This window comes from Chinchilla lanigera, unplaced genomic scaffold, assembly GCF_000276665.1.
Source record: "Chinchilla lanigera isolate Chin_1 unplaced genomic scaffold, ChiLan1.0 scaffold00059, whole genome shotgun sequence".
NCBI classification, from domain to species: domain Eukaryota; kingdom Metazoa; phylum Chordata; class Mammalia; order Rodentia; family Chinchillidae; genus Chinchilla; species Chinchilla lanigera.
This window is the reverse complement of record NW_004955460.1, coordinates 10,150,201-10,163,001: the sequence shown is the minus strand read 5'-3', so window position 1 is coordinate 10,163,001 and position 12,801 is coordinate 10,150,201. Positions and strand designations below refer to the sequence as shown.

Sequence of the window (12,801 nt, the reverse complement as noted above, 5' to 3'; positions counted from 1 at the left end):
AAAAAAAAAAAAAAAATTAATGAAACAGAATCAGTGGATATTTTTAGTTCTGAAGTCAGAATTTTCATCCCATTAAACATGAAATCACCACATGGATGTCTACTCTGCCTCCTATAATTTTACATCCTCTCTTTTCTTTTTTTTGGGTTTTTCTGGTACTGGGAATCGAAGTCAGGACCTTGCGTTTGCCAGGCAGGCGCTGTGCCGCTGAGCTAAATCCCCAGCCCCTACATCTTCTCTTTTCCTTCTTTGCAATCCTAGCTGACATCACAAGACAAGGACCAGAACAGTATGTATAAAAAGCAGACAGCTGAGGCAGGAGGATCGCTGTGCATTCAAGGCCAGCATGGGCTACATAGCAAGACCCTGTCTCAAAAAACCAAAATACATACATACATACAAAAAAAGCGGTCAAGAGGAGTTAAGTTATTGTTATTTGTAACAGGGTTACATAACTAGAAGATCCATGGGACCATCTCCATAACCTTTCTCCATAGACACTGAGCAGCTAGAAAACCTCAGTGAAAGAAAAGATTCTTTCCAATGCTAGCAGCCAGGCCTGTCCTGTCTCTGGGCTCAGGCCGGGCGGCTGCTTGGTGCCGGCAGAGGCTGCGGTGGGGTCTGCCAGGCAGAGAACACCCTGGAATCATCTTAATTAGAATTACTCCGCAGCTGCATGGAACCTTTAGCAGGGGTTTTTATTTAAAAAGTGTTAGGCTGAGACAGGAGTATCGTTGCGAGTGTGAGACCAGCCTGGGCTACAAAGTGAGCTCAAGGCCAGCCTGAACTGCACAGTGAGACACTGTCTCACACACATCAAAAAAAAAAAAAAAAAAAAGATAAAAAGCACTGGTGCAGGACCATTTTGAGAAAACAAAGTCAAACTCAGTTTCTCCTACTATCTGCTCTCAACAGGGATCACTTCTGGGACCCCAGAAGTGTTGGGTGTCTCCCCAACAGCAAGCAAGCAGGCAGGGAAGCATGTGACACAGTTGATCACAGAGGGTGCAGCGCAGGGTGCAGAGGAAAGGCGCACAGGGCCGGGGTGGGGTTGCAGCTTGGGGCGTCCTCTCTGGGTGCTGCCCCCCAGAGCCTCCACATCAGCAGCTCAGCCAGGGATTTGAAAATGATTTGCTAAGGGCCGGGGAGGTGGCTCAGTGGCCCTGTGTCTGCCTGGTGAGTGCAAGGTCCTGAGTTCCATTCCCAGTACCAAAAAGAAAAGAAAAGAAAATGATTTGCTGGCCCCTCTGTCACCACAAACACACGCCCTGGGCATGGTCTCCTAAGGTTGAGTGGCACAGACAGAGCCCCTCGAAGGCCACTCTTGCCCAGTTGGTTGTCAGCTGTGCCTGGTAAGCCCCATCAAGTCAGTGGAGCTGCTGGCCAGGCACCCAGGACAGGAGAGCCTCACACACGGCTGTACAGGGCCCGGTGTTCAGGGTGTTTGTTACCCAGCACTGTGTGGCCCGAGATAACTGATACATGAACAGAAGGGCACTGCCAGAAGCCCAGGCCACATTGTCCTCAATCCTGGTCTCCGATGCCTACTACTCCTCACCTTGCTCCATGACACAGGGACCCTTTTCTACCCTCTGAGCTGTATGACCTTAGGCTATTCACCTCCCCTCTCTGTTTCTGACCCATAACAGGGAAGCTAAAGGGATTATTTGAGGAATCAAAGAGACAGTGCTCCTCTCCTGGGGTCTGACGTGTGCCAAGCCCTGGTTCACAGAAGCAGTGCAGCCAAGCAGAGCTTGCTTAATACACAGCCTTCCCTTTAATTCTCCCAACCAACCCCCCATGAGGGATTATTATTTGTCGTCACCCATTTTACATGTGGGGAAATTGAGGCCTGGGTGTGCCCTTGGCTGGGAGGTCAAAGCTGGGAATTGTGGCTCTACTGATAGGTGCAGGTGCTTCAGTGCTGGGAGGCTGGAGCAAGCCCTCACCCGGGAAGCACTGCTGTCCCCACCAGTGACACCCAGCCCACTGAGCGGCCCTGCTTGCTGGTGACAGCCAGGCCTCTGGTTACCAGTGTCTGTCTAGCTTCCTTGGAGAAAGGCCATCTGGAGCCAGGCGTGGTGGCGCACGCCTGTCATCCCAGCACTCTGGGAGGCTGAGGCAGGAGGATTGTGACCTCGGGCCCAGCCTGGGCAATTTAGCAATGTAGCAAGCTCCTCTCTCAAAAGAAAAAAGAGGGGCTGGGGATTTAGCTCGGCGACAAAACACCTGCCTGGCAAGCGTGAGGTCATAAGTTCGATTCTTGGTACCAAAAAAAAAAAAAAAGAAAGAAAAAAGGCTGAGGATGTAGCTCAGTGTGAGGCCCTGGGTTTGCTCCCTAGTAAAGAGCAGAAACAAACAGACCCCCCCACCCCCGGCTGTCTGCAAGATGAGAGACGGGGCCAGTGAAGGCCTGCAGGATGAGCAGGTGATGGTGCTGGGCGGTGGAGGGGCCTGGCAGCCAGGCCTGTCCTGTCTCTGGGCTCAGGCCGGGCGGCTGCTTGGTGCCGGCAGAGGCTGCGGTGGGGTCTGCCTTGGGGATGGGGCGGCCAGCACGTAGCTTCTGCATCACGACGGGAGGACCAAGCACTGTGCTAACCGGCCTCAGAGCCCCCAGAATGAATGGGTGAATGAATGAATGAATGAATGACCTCCTCCTGTGAGGAGGGACCCCTCTGTGGTCTCTGGGCTCCCTCTACTCCTGCACTGTGCCCTTCAACGGTAGGCTGAGCCCTGCTTCACCCACTGGTGTAATTTTTTAAAGATGCCGTGGCTTCCGGGTGTCAGGTTGTAACGCACTGCACCAAGCAGAGCTGCACACATAGCTCTGAGCTGTCACCTCCCTGCCTTGGAACAAGGCCTGTAAGATTTTTTTCCCAATGGCAGCACCCGGGAGGCTGAGGCAGGAGGATCGCCATGAGTTTGAGACCAGCCTGGGCTACAAAGTGAGCTCAAGGCCAGCCTGAACTGCATATCAAGACCCTGTCTCAAAAAGACAAAAAAAAAATTTTTTTTTCACCAGTGCTGGGGATGGAAGCCAGGGCTCCACATCGGATAGGCAAGTGCACTGCCTCTGACTCAGCTAGACCTTCAACCCTACCCTTGAGAGTTTTAGAAACTGGTATTTTTGTTTGTTTTTGAGACAGGGTCTGGCTGTGCAGTTCAGGCTGGCCTTGAACTCACTTTGCAGGCCAGGCTGGCTTCCAACTTGCAGTAATCCTCCTGCCTCAGCTTCCCTGAGAGCTGGGATTACAGGTATGTGCCATGGTTGTCAGGTAGTTCCTTTAAAAATGGCTCACCAATTAAATTTATTCCAGGTCCTTCTTGTCTCAAATAAAGAACTGGACTAGACAAGCCATAAACGGTGCCAAAAGTTTATTTGAAAAGTGAGGGGAGAAGGGGTAAGGGGTTGAGAGTGAGCAAGAGATAGATAGATAGATGATAGATAGATGAGAGAGAGAGAGAGAGAGAGAGAGAGAGAGAGAGAGAAGAATAAAAGCAAAAATAAAAGTACACTCTGGTCTAGAAGACACAGAGTGGGCTATTGTGAAGAGTCACCACAGCAGGCTCCGTGTGGCCTGTGTCCTTATACGCAGTCTGCATTTCCTGGGAGCCTGCGAGATACTTTATATACGGGGTCCTGGGAATTATTTGGCGCTGTCCTGGGATCTTGTAATTGACAAGTCCCGCTCATTTGCCCAGCCGACTTTGCTAGGTCCTACCTCCCACATCACCACCAAACCTGGCTGTCTCTGGCCTTTTTATTTTAAGGCAGAGTGCCATGGTTTATATCTAGATTCCCACCCCCACCCCCCTCCAAGGCTTATGGGCTCACAGACGGGGCTTTTGAATGGCGATTGGACGGTGGGGCTGTACAGCCGACTGCCCTAGGGAGAAAGGGTCTGGGAAGAGGCGGTCGCTGGGGGCGTGGCTTGGGCTCGTCTTCCTCCTTGGCTCCTCCCTTTCTCCCAGCGATTCTGCCTCGGAGCGGGCTGCCTAGGGGCTGAAACTTCTAAAAACTGCTGAGTTCAATTCCCGGCACCAAAAAAATAAAAAAATAAAAACTGTAGACAGGCTGGACACCGATAATCTCAGCTATTTGGGAGGCTGAGGCAAGAGGATCTCAAGTTCAAGGCCAGCCAAGGGAATTTAGCCAGACACTGTGTTTAAATAAATAAATAGGGCTCAGGGTTCCAATATTGCAAAAACAAACAAACAAAAACGAAACAGAATACCGAGCCAAAACAAAACAAAAATAAAACAAAACCAACAAACATATTCTGGAAAGAGCCCAGCTTATCAAGAGAGATGGTGAAGGAGCTGGTGGCCCCAGCTCCGGGTCCCTGCTTGGCATTGGAGGATGGGACCCCTGCACCCCTGCAGCCTGCGCAGCGGTCAGAGAGAGGCACAGACAGATGCGAAAGGCAGAGTGCTTCCTCTTTCACAGACAGAGCAGGTGAAGGTAGTTCAGGGGATGGGGATTCAGTCCTCGGGGAGGGCCGGGGGTGCTGCCTGGGAAGGAGATGCCCCATCTCTTGGCCATGGTGCTGTGCGCCTTCGTTTGCTAAACTCAGCAAAGATCACTTGTTTGTTTGTTTGTTTGTTTTTTGTTTTTTCTCTGGTACCAGGAACCGAACTCACGACCTTGCGCTTGCCAGGCAGGTGCTTTGCCGCTGAGCTAAATCCCCAGCCCCAGCAAAGATCACTTGTGATCTACACACTGGGGCTGGGGGGCAGCTCCGTGGTTCAGCCGGGTTCAGTACGCACCTGCCCTGGGCTCAACCCCAGCCCTGGCCTCAACACAAAAACATTTCACTGATTATAAATTTTGCCCAAACAACAACAAAGACTCCAAACAAACACTGATTTCTAACGATATACATTTAGGGTTGTTCTGTCCTTGTGTCTACGCCTGCATTGGAAATGCAGTTTTAAAGAGATGGATCCAGATGGGGTGGCACATGCCTGTCACCCCAGTACTCTGGGAGGCTGAGGCAGGAGAATCGAACATTCGAGAACAGGTTGGAAAACTGAGCAAGACCCTGTCTCAAAATAAAAGAAAAAATAAAGAGATCAGGGTTGGGGAGGCGCTCAAGGGTGGACCTCTCGTCTAGCACGCTAAAGGCCCTGGGCTCCATCCGGGAGCCGCATGAGCAAACAAACAGCTGAATAGGTGGAGGGCAGGCCGGCGGGAGAAAGCAAGGGCGACCCCTGTGTGCACAGGAGCGTTCACCACGCTGTTGCTTCCGCCCTCCTTTAAGTTTAAGGTTTTCCTAATGAGAAGCTGGAGGAGGAGGAAGAACCCAGAGGCCCCTCCCCTGCTCCCCAGGGGCTGTTTCAGGCCATGGCTCTGGGCCAGCAGCTTCTTGCCAGGGCAAAGCTAATTTATTCCCAACTTATTAACTTAGAGCCCATTAGGCTGTTTCCCATCAGCCCCACCTGCCGTGGGAGCCGCATGGGGCAGCGGAGAGGCTGGAGGGGCGGCGGGAGCAGCCTAGGCTCTGGCCCCCTGTGGGCTGGGGACAACTGGGGCTGTCCCCTGCCCCCACCCGGTGCAGAGTGTGGTCCTCACGGAGGTCACCTCCTGAATTCTCCCAGTTATGGTTCCCCGGGAGCCTGTCACAGACAGGGAGGCCAGGGTGGGGAACGGAGGCTGGGGACGCCCTGGGGGTGCCGCCTGATGGGGGATGCCTGATGGTGGGGGTGGGCAAGGGTGAGGCTCAGCCGGGACACAGGGTCAGGCGGGCTCTGCTTGCGCCTGGATCGGCCACCACCTGCTCTCCCTCCACCCCCACACCGTGCGGCGAGACTCCCAGAGACCGCGAGACCCGCCGGTGTGGGCAGAAAAACCACAGTGAAGGCCAGGTGGTGCACAGCCTGCAGGCCCAGCGGGACAGGCAGGGGTGGCGCTCACCGCACAGCTGCAGCCGGGCTGGGGCTAAGGGCATCCCTGCTGAGATGGCACAGAGAGCAGCAGAGCCTGCCCAGGATGCACAGCAAGGCCGGCAGACCGCAGCCCATCCTTATGCCAGCTCGCTGGCCGCCCACGCCTCGGACCCCTTGGTGTGACCCGGCCAGGCCCTGAGACAGAGGCCCCAAGCCACAGGCAGCCTTCCGGGGCTCCATCCCAGGGCCCAGGCCTCGAAGCAGGCGGACTCCCAGGCCTGCTGTGGCTGCTGGCTGCCAGCCCAGGACAGGAGCCGCCTGGCCCTGGCCCAGAAGCTGTGGCTGGAAGCAGCTCTTCATTATGGTTGCTGAGGATGAGGCAGCGGGCAGGCGGGAGGCCCACTGCGGGGGGAGCCTCAGGTGACCCCAAGACTGCTGCCACTCCGAGCTCTGGCCTGTGGCTCTGCCCCCCCGGCTCAGCATCAACCCCAGGCCACACTCAGTCACCTGTGGCCCCCACACACCACGGGGCGCCTCTGTTACGCGGGTTTTACCCTCAAGTTCCTGCCATCCGTGCACACGCTGCCTCCGCCACCCCCGCCCCCCGGCCCGTGCTTCTGTGAGGTTCCAGGGCCTCCGCGCCTCCTCCAGGCAGCCCGCTGACTTGGAGGAGGGATGACCCCGAAAGCTCATCAGAGGCCCAACGACGCCCCGCTTGCAGGTGGGGCGAGGCCTAGAGAGGCGAAGGCAGCTCCCCGGGGTCACACAGCTCAGCTCAGAAGCCTGGCGGACTTGGGCCAAGGTCAGGGAGGGGGCGCCCGGGAGTGCTGTTGAAAGAATGCTGAACAAGACCCTCAGGAGGGTGGGCGGCTGTGACCCTGGCCCAGGGCCCAGCCCTCCCCACCACCCAGACGGACCAGGCAGGATGGGCCACAGACTGGGGCCCCTCAGTTCCCTGTGCAGCTCCTGAGCAAGCGGGGACCCATTTCACAGATGAGTAGGAGGAGCCAGACAGCCTGGGCTGGCTGGGCTGGGGTGGGATGGGGTGGGGCAGAGCCCAGTCCGACCCCAGGCTGTCCCGCGCCAGAGCCAGTACCCCCAGACCCCACCTGGGCCTTACCTGGGCTCCCCTGGGCTCCCTCCACGCCTGTCCCCACGCTGTCACCGTCTGCTGTCAGCAGTGTGCGAGGAGCCTTTGTACTCTCTATTTACAAGAGGAGACTTGTGAGCAAATTAGCAGGGTAACCAGGGAAAATGTTTGGCTTCCGTGGGCGGGAGCTGCAGCCATCTGTTCCCAAGTGCTGAGAAAACACTGGCGCTGTCGCCCGAGGCTCAGGGGCCAGCAGAGCTTTGGAGAGCCGGCCTGTCACGCACAAGCTGTGTGTCTCCAGCCAGGGCACTCGCCCTCTCTGGGTGTTAATGTCTGGCTCTATAAAACTGAGGGCCGTGTCCAGCGTATGGTTCCTGGATGCCCCTGCCTCCCCACACCTCCAGCTTCCCCCTGCTGGACCTCGTGTCCTTTATCCCCCAGCCCCAAGACCAACCCCACCCGGGCAGGGAAGGATACCAGTTACCACCAGGGGACAGCGGCCTGAGGGGTTGGATGGCGAGGACCTCATTTGTCCCCAACTGAGAATAGCGTTATTGTTTCCTCTGGGTATAAAGGTGATCATTTACCCCTCTGGAATGTGCATGGTAGGCAGCTGAGGAGACATTGTTGTGGAATTATCTGTCCAGAGTCTTCTTGAAGAGGGTCCACACGGTGGGAGTCCTGGATGGGACACTGGAGGGGCAGGGAGAGACACAGGGGGGTCACCCACACTGCTAGGGTTTAGGTCCAGAATGGCCCCCTAACCCTCCTGTGCTGGGGTTGGAAGGGGTGGGGTTGTGCAGGACCAGGCTCATCACGGATGAATCCCGGCTGAACGTGCAGGTCCAAGGTGGAGCCCGGAGCAGGCGGGCACCGAGCTGTGACCCTGAAGGCTGTGTCTTTGTCCTCGGCTCCTCCCTTTCCTCTCTGCTTCCTGCTTGCCGTGGGCTGAGCAGCTTTCCTCCGCCACACCTTCCCACTGCGCAGTTTCTGCCTTGGAGCCGGCCAACCGTGGACCGCATCCCCTCAACCCTGCGCCAGATTACACCTTTGCTCCTGTGACCCGTGAGTGCAGGGTGTCGCATCCCAGGGACGTGGGAGCGGACGCATACACTTTCCCACCCCAGACTCTTTGCTCTTCACGGGGGCCCTGGAGATGGTGGTCTCGAGGACGAGGTTTCTGAGGGACGCCACCCCTCAAGGGTCTGCGCCTCACTGCCTTCTTCAGTGTGATGCCAGACAGGATCCTCAGCCTCACAGACCCTCAGCTGTGTCCCCTGTAGAGTGGGGTGACAATAGGACCATGTCATAGGATTGATGGAATTACATTAAAGGCGTGCGACAATTGTCAAGCCAGGGCTGGCCCTGAATAGGTGCCCAGTTTCAATTAACTGTGGTCAGCAAGACCAGCAGTAAAAGAAATGCCTGGTTTTTCATTTTTTTTTCCTTTGTGGCTGGGGATTGAGCCCAGGGCCTTTACACTGAGCTATAGCCTTAGTCTTTTATTTATATTTTGTTTTTTTGAGACAGGGTCTTGCTAACTCACTAAGTTGCCCAGGCTGGGCTCCAACTTGTGATCCTCCTGCCTCAGCCTCCCTGAGTGCTGCAATCACAGGTGTGTGCCACCATATCCTGCTTGATTGGAGGTTCTTTTTTTGTTTGTTTGTTTTTGTTTGTTTGTTTTTTTCTGGTACCAGAAATTGAACTCACAACCTTGCGCTTGCCAGGCAGGCACTGTGCCGCTGAGCTAAATCCCCAGCCCCCTGATCTGAGGTTCTTAATCATGGTGTGTGGCTCTTTGCCCTTTAACCCTCATCCTTTGCCTGACCCCAAGTTCTAGACTCCGTGTCTTTGTTCATGCCATTCTGTCTCCAGGATGCTGTCCCCGGCCGTCTGCCTGAATTGTTAGAGCCCCTGATGCTTGTGCTTGTGACAGACGCTGTGCGAGTGCCCCAAGGTGGGAGGGCTGGGGCTGGGGATCCTGGACGGGAGGCTGGGAGGCGGTAGTGTTGGCGGAAGGAGTTTATCCTGGCTTGGGGATTCAGGAACCACATCGAGTATCCCCTGATAAAGCCCTTTAAGCCCGCTTCAGAGAAAAAGTACGAAGAGGAATCAAAGAGCTTGCTCAGGCTCTAAGCTTGCTGGGTGACATTTGCCTGTGCCTCAGTTTCCCCACCTGTAAAGGACAGAGTTGAGGCTGGCCTGTGGTCCCTGAGGGCTTGTGCTTCCGGTGAGCTGTGGTGGCTTCAGGTGTCCCACCTGCCTCTGGGGGGAGGTGGAGTGGCCAGTGAGGAAGGCTTTGGGGCAGTCAGGGGATGGCATCCCTGGGTCATTGTGCTGCTCAAGAAGGGCAGTGGGCTGGAGCCTGGCCACACGGCCTGCCTGGGTGCACGGCTTTCATCTCCTCTTAATTTGGGAAGCCGAGGTCAAGCTTCCGCAGCCACCTGTCTGCAGTGTGCATGCTGAGATGCGGAGTGAAGATCAGGAAGACATGGAACAAGACAGACAGAGGCAGGGCCTGGCAGCATTATTTGTGGCCCTGGACCCAGCCTTACCGGATAGCCTCTGCTCCAACCAGTTAATTCCCTTCTTGTCAGAAAGCCAGTTGAGTGTTATTTCTCCCACTTGGAATCTGAGGCACCTATTTCCAGGAAAAGGAAACTGGCTTCTCTTGTCTTATTCCGGGTGCTGGCAGCCCCTCCTTCCCCACCACTTAGAGCTCAAGGAGTGGTGATGTCACCTTTGTTCCTGCCCCAGGTGACTGCAACGTCTTGAAACCGCAGCCACTCATGAAACCCATTCCGTTGTAAATAGGCCGTGAGAACCACCCTGTCCTGCCTGTGCTGTCTGGTGTCCCTCAGAGCTCCTTGTCTCCGGTCCCACCTCCAGGGGCCTCCAACCCAGGGCAGTGTTGCAGGTGACAAACCAAAAACTTTGGGTCCTATGTCACCCACCCATCAGACCATTTAGGGACAAGGCCCAGCAGGGCTGAGGGAAGGCAGTCCACACTTGCTTGTGGTTGTGGCTTCCTGTGGTGGCCCTTGTGGAAAGTCACTCAGCTGTGTAACAAACATCCCCCAAACCTGGTACTGGGGTGCAGCTCAGCACTTGTGAGCCCCCAGGCTCCACCCCCAGCACCAGAAAGACCCAAACCACAAGAGAAGAGGGTTGAAGCAACAGTGCCCACCTCCAGAGCTGGCGGGGGTTGGTCTGGGCAACTGTCCCTGTTGCGTGTTTCTTTATGGTCACTTTTTTTTTTGTCTTTTTTTTGAGACAGGGTTTTGCTATGTAGTTCAGGCTGGACTTGAACTCACTATGTAGCTCACACTGGGCTCAAATGTGGCCACTTTCCTGCCTCAGCCTCCCGAGTGCTGGTATCAGAGGTGTGGGCCACCACGCCCGGTGAATTCACTGAATTAAAATTCTAAGGGTTTAGTGGGAAGCAGAGCAGCGAGTCTATTCCCGGCTCTTTGATCCTTATCGGTATTGTCAATGCCATGACAACACAGATAGGGCTTTTAAACCGCGAGTGACTTTGCAAGCAGCAAAGCTGATATTTTTATCCTTGTGGAGCTTCTGGGATAATCACCCTCTAGGGCTGTGGTCAGGCCTGCCTGGGTCAAGGCCTTGGTGCTACCCTGGGCCCCTTGGTGCAGGGCTGGTGGGCCCTGGGGTTCCTTGACGTGACTTTGACTTCGCTCTGCAGCTTGGCTCCGCCTCTCCCCCATGCCACCCCACTCCTCCGCTTCTTGAAGGACATTTGCAAGGACAGCAGAGCTTTGTGACCAGTGTCATCCACACTCAACCTCAGTTCCACTTGAAGGCGTGATCTTCAGCTTGAGGGGCCACACACAGTGACAAAGTGACACATACAGGGACACAGTGAAACAGACACGCAGCTGCACACACAGTGACACGGTGACAGGTACATAGTGTCACATGACACAGTGACACAGCGATACCACACGCCGATAGATACAGTGACGCACACAGACACACAGTAACAGTGACACACAAGCAACACAGACCCCCCGCGGTGACACACACAAGGGCACAGTGGTCTCTGTGTTGCTGGCCTCAAGGGCGGCTGAAGGCAGGGCCGCTCTAGCGCAGGACAGCATGGTGTCACGGCGGCTCAGGGTGGGTGCCCGTCAGCACAGCAGTCAACAGGCCTGGCCCAGCTTCCAGCCCCGCTCCTTACCCCACCCCACCCCCGGGCCCCTGCTTATGTGGGGACTCCATCCTGCTCCCTGATAAAAAGGTGCCTCACTTTCCCAAAGGGGCTCCCCAGCTACTGCCCAGAGAGGGGCACTCGCCTGCCTCAGGCAGCCGCAGACTGGAAGGAAGGCTGAGGGGGGAAGGTTGTCCTCCTAGAACCTTCCCCCTGTCCCTCGCCACACCCACCTTCCCAGCTCTCGGACAGGCTCTGGGCCCTGCTGGCCCCAAGACCTGGGGAGCTGTGGAGTAAGCCCCGGTGCCCCAGGACTTCTTGCTCCCAGTGGCTCCTTTAGAGCGGGGTCTCAGCCACGTCATCTTGCTTTTAATATACTCCAAGTAGGACAGAGCACCAGGCAGTGATGGTCACCAGTGACAGAACAAACGAGAGTAGCCCCTGTGCTTCTTGGTGAGCCCTAGGACCAGGTCAGGGACCGGGCCTCAGGGCCTGCTGGATGGCCCTTCTCGGGCCCTTCCCAGCTCCAACAGAGGGAAAATAGGAGAGGAAGGTCTGGATGGCTTGGGGCTGGGAAGAGCTGCGTGAAGCCCGGTCCCCCCTCTGGAGCTCAGCCCCCAAGGCCTGGACGTGCCGGGAAAGCCGACCTGGTGAGGGTCTCTGTAGATGCTCCCTGCAGCGCAGGCAGCAAGCTAAATGCCTCAGGGCGGGACACAGACAGGAAGGGGCTCCTGGGGACTGGGACATTGGCGGCTCGCTGGGTGTACACCTCGGGGCACGATGGTCCCGGAGCAGGAGTCAGGGGGTTTGGGTTGAAGATGCTGCAGCAGGAGTCCAGGTGGAGCCCCTGGTCACACTAGCCGGGACTCTTTTCACTCAACAGGTGTGACACCCACGTGTGCTGGGACCCATGCTGGCACCAGGGACAGCAAGACAGAGCAGACAGATGCCTGTCCGGGGTCCCCAGCTGATGGGGCAGGTGCAGGACCCAGCAGGCCAGGGGTGGGCCGGGCCTGGGGCAGATGCCTGTGGCTGCATCCTTTCTCCCACTGTCTCACGGGTTAGTTCCTCTCTGGGCCTCGGTGTCCTCATCTGCAATGAGCACCATGATAGCATCCCCCTTCAGGGCTGTAGTGAGGCCTGAACGTAAAGGATTCAGTCGTGGAAAGCCCTTGATATGGTGCCTGGCCTGTTGTCGGTTACAGGAACAGGGCATCCAGCAGGAGCTTGGCCCGCGACCCCAGGAAGGCTACAGAGTGGCCCACCTGGTGGAGGGATGGCGGCGCATGGTGGGTGTGGACAGGAGCCGCTGTTGCACACCTCTGCTTCTAATCAGGCATTCGCTAGGCTCAAGGAGAAACTGCTCTAGCTGGTGGTAGGAAAGGACAGCCTGATGGCAAACATAATCTTCATAAAAAGTTTGTCCTACCAAGGCACAAATCTACTAACGAGCTCAGATCTGCTCCATGGTTTTCCAAGGAATGTGTTGTATTTGTGTTTCTATTTCTGGGCTTTTCATTCTGTCCCACTGGTCTATTTGTTTTTCCATCCATCCCACTGTCTTTATTACTGTAATATTATAGTAAGTCTTGGAGCCAGATCATGTCTGTCTTCCAACTTTGTTCTCCCTTTTGATATTGTATTGGCTGGTTTG

General features: G+C 56.0%; 1 protein-coding gene across 3 annotated transcripts in view; it reads right to left on the bottom strand.

Moving 5' to 3' along the window:
* The window catches only part of Slc29a4 (solute carrier family 29 (equilibrative nucleoside transporter), member 4), a 26,059-nt gene extending 18,973 nt beyond the window's left edge, over nt 1-7,086 (bottom strand). For 2 of the 3 annotated variants that reach the window (XM_005397838.2, XM_013521136.1), the window contains exon 1: nt 7,007-7,086. The gene's annotated coding sequence lies outside the window, so the exon portion shown is untranslated. The remainder of the gene's footprint in view (nt 1-7,006) is intronic. The other variant, XM_005397839.1, reaches the window with a different exon arrangement.
* Nucleotides 7,087-12,801: the final 5,715 nt, after the last annotated feature.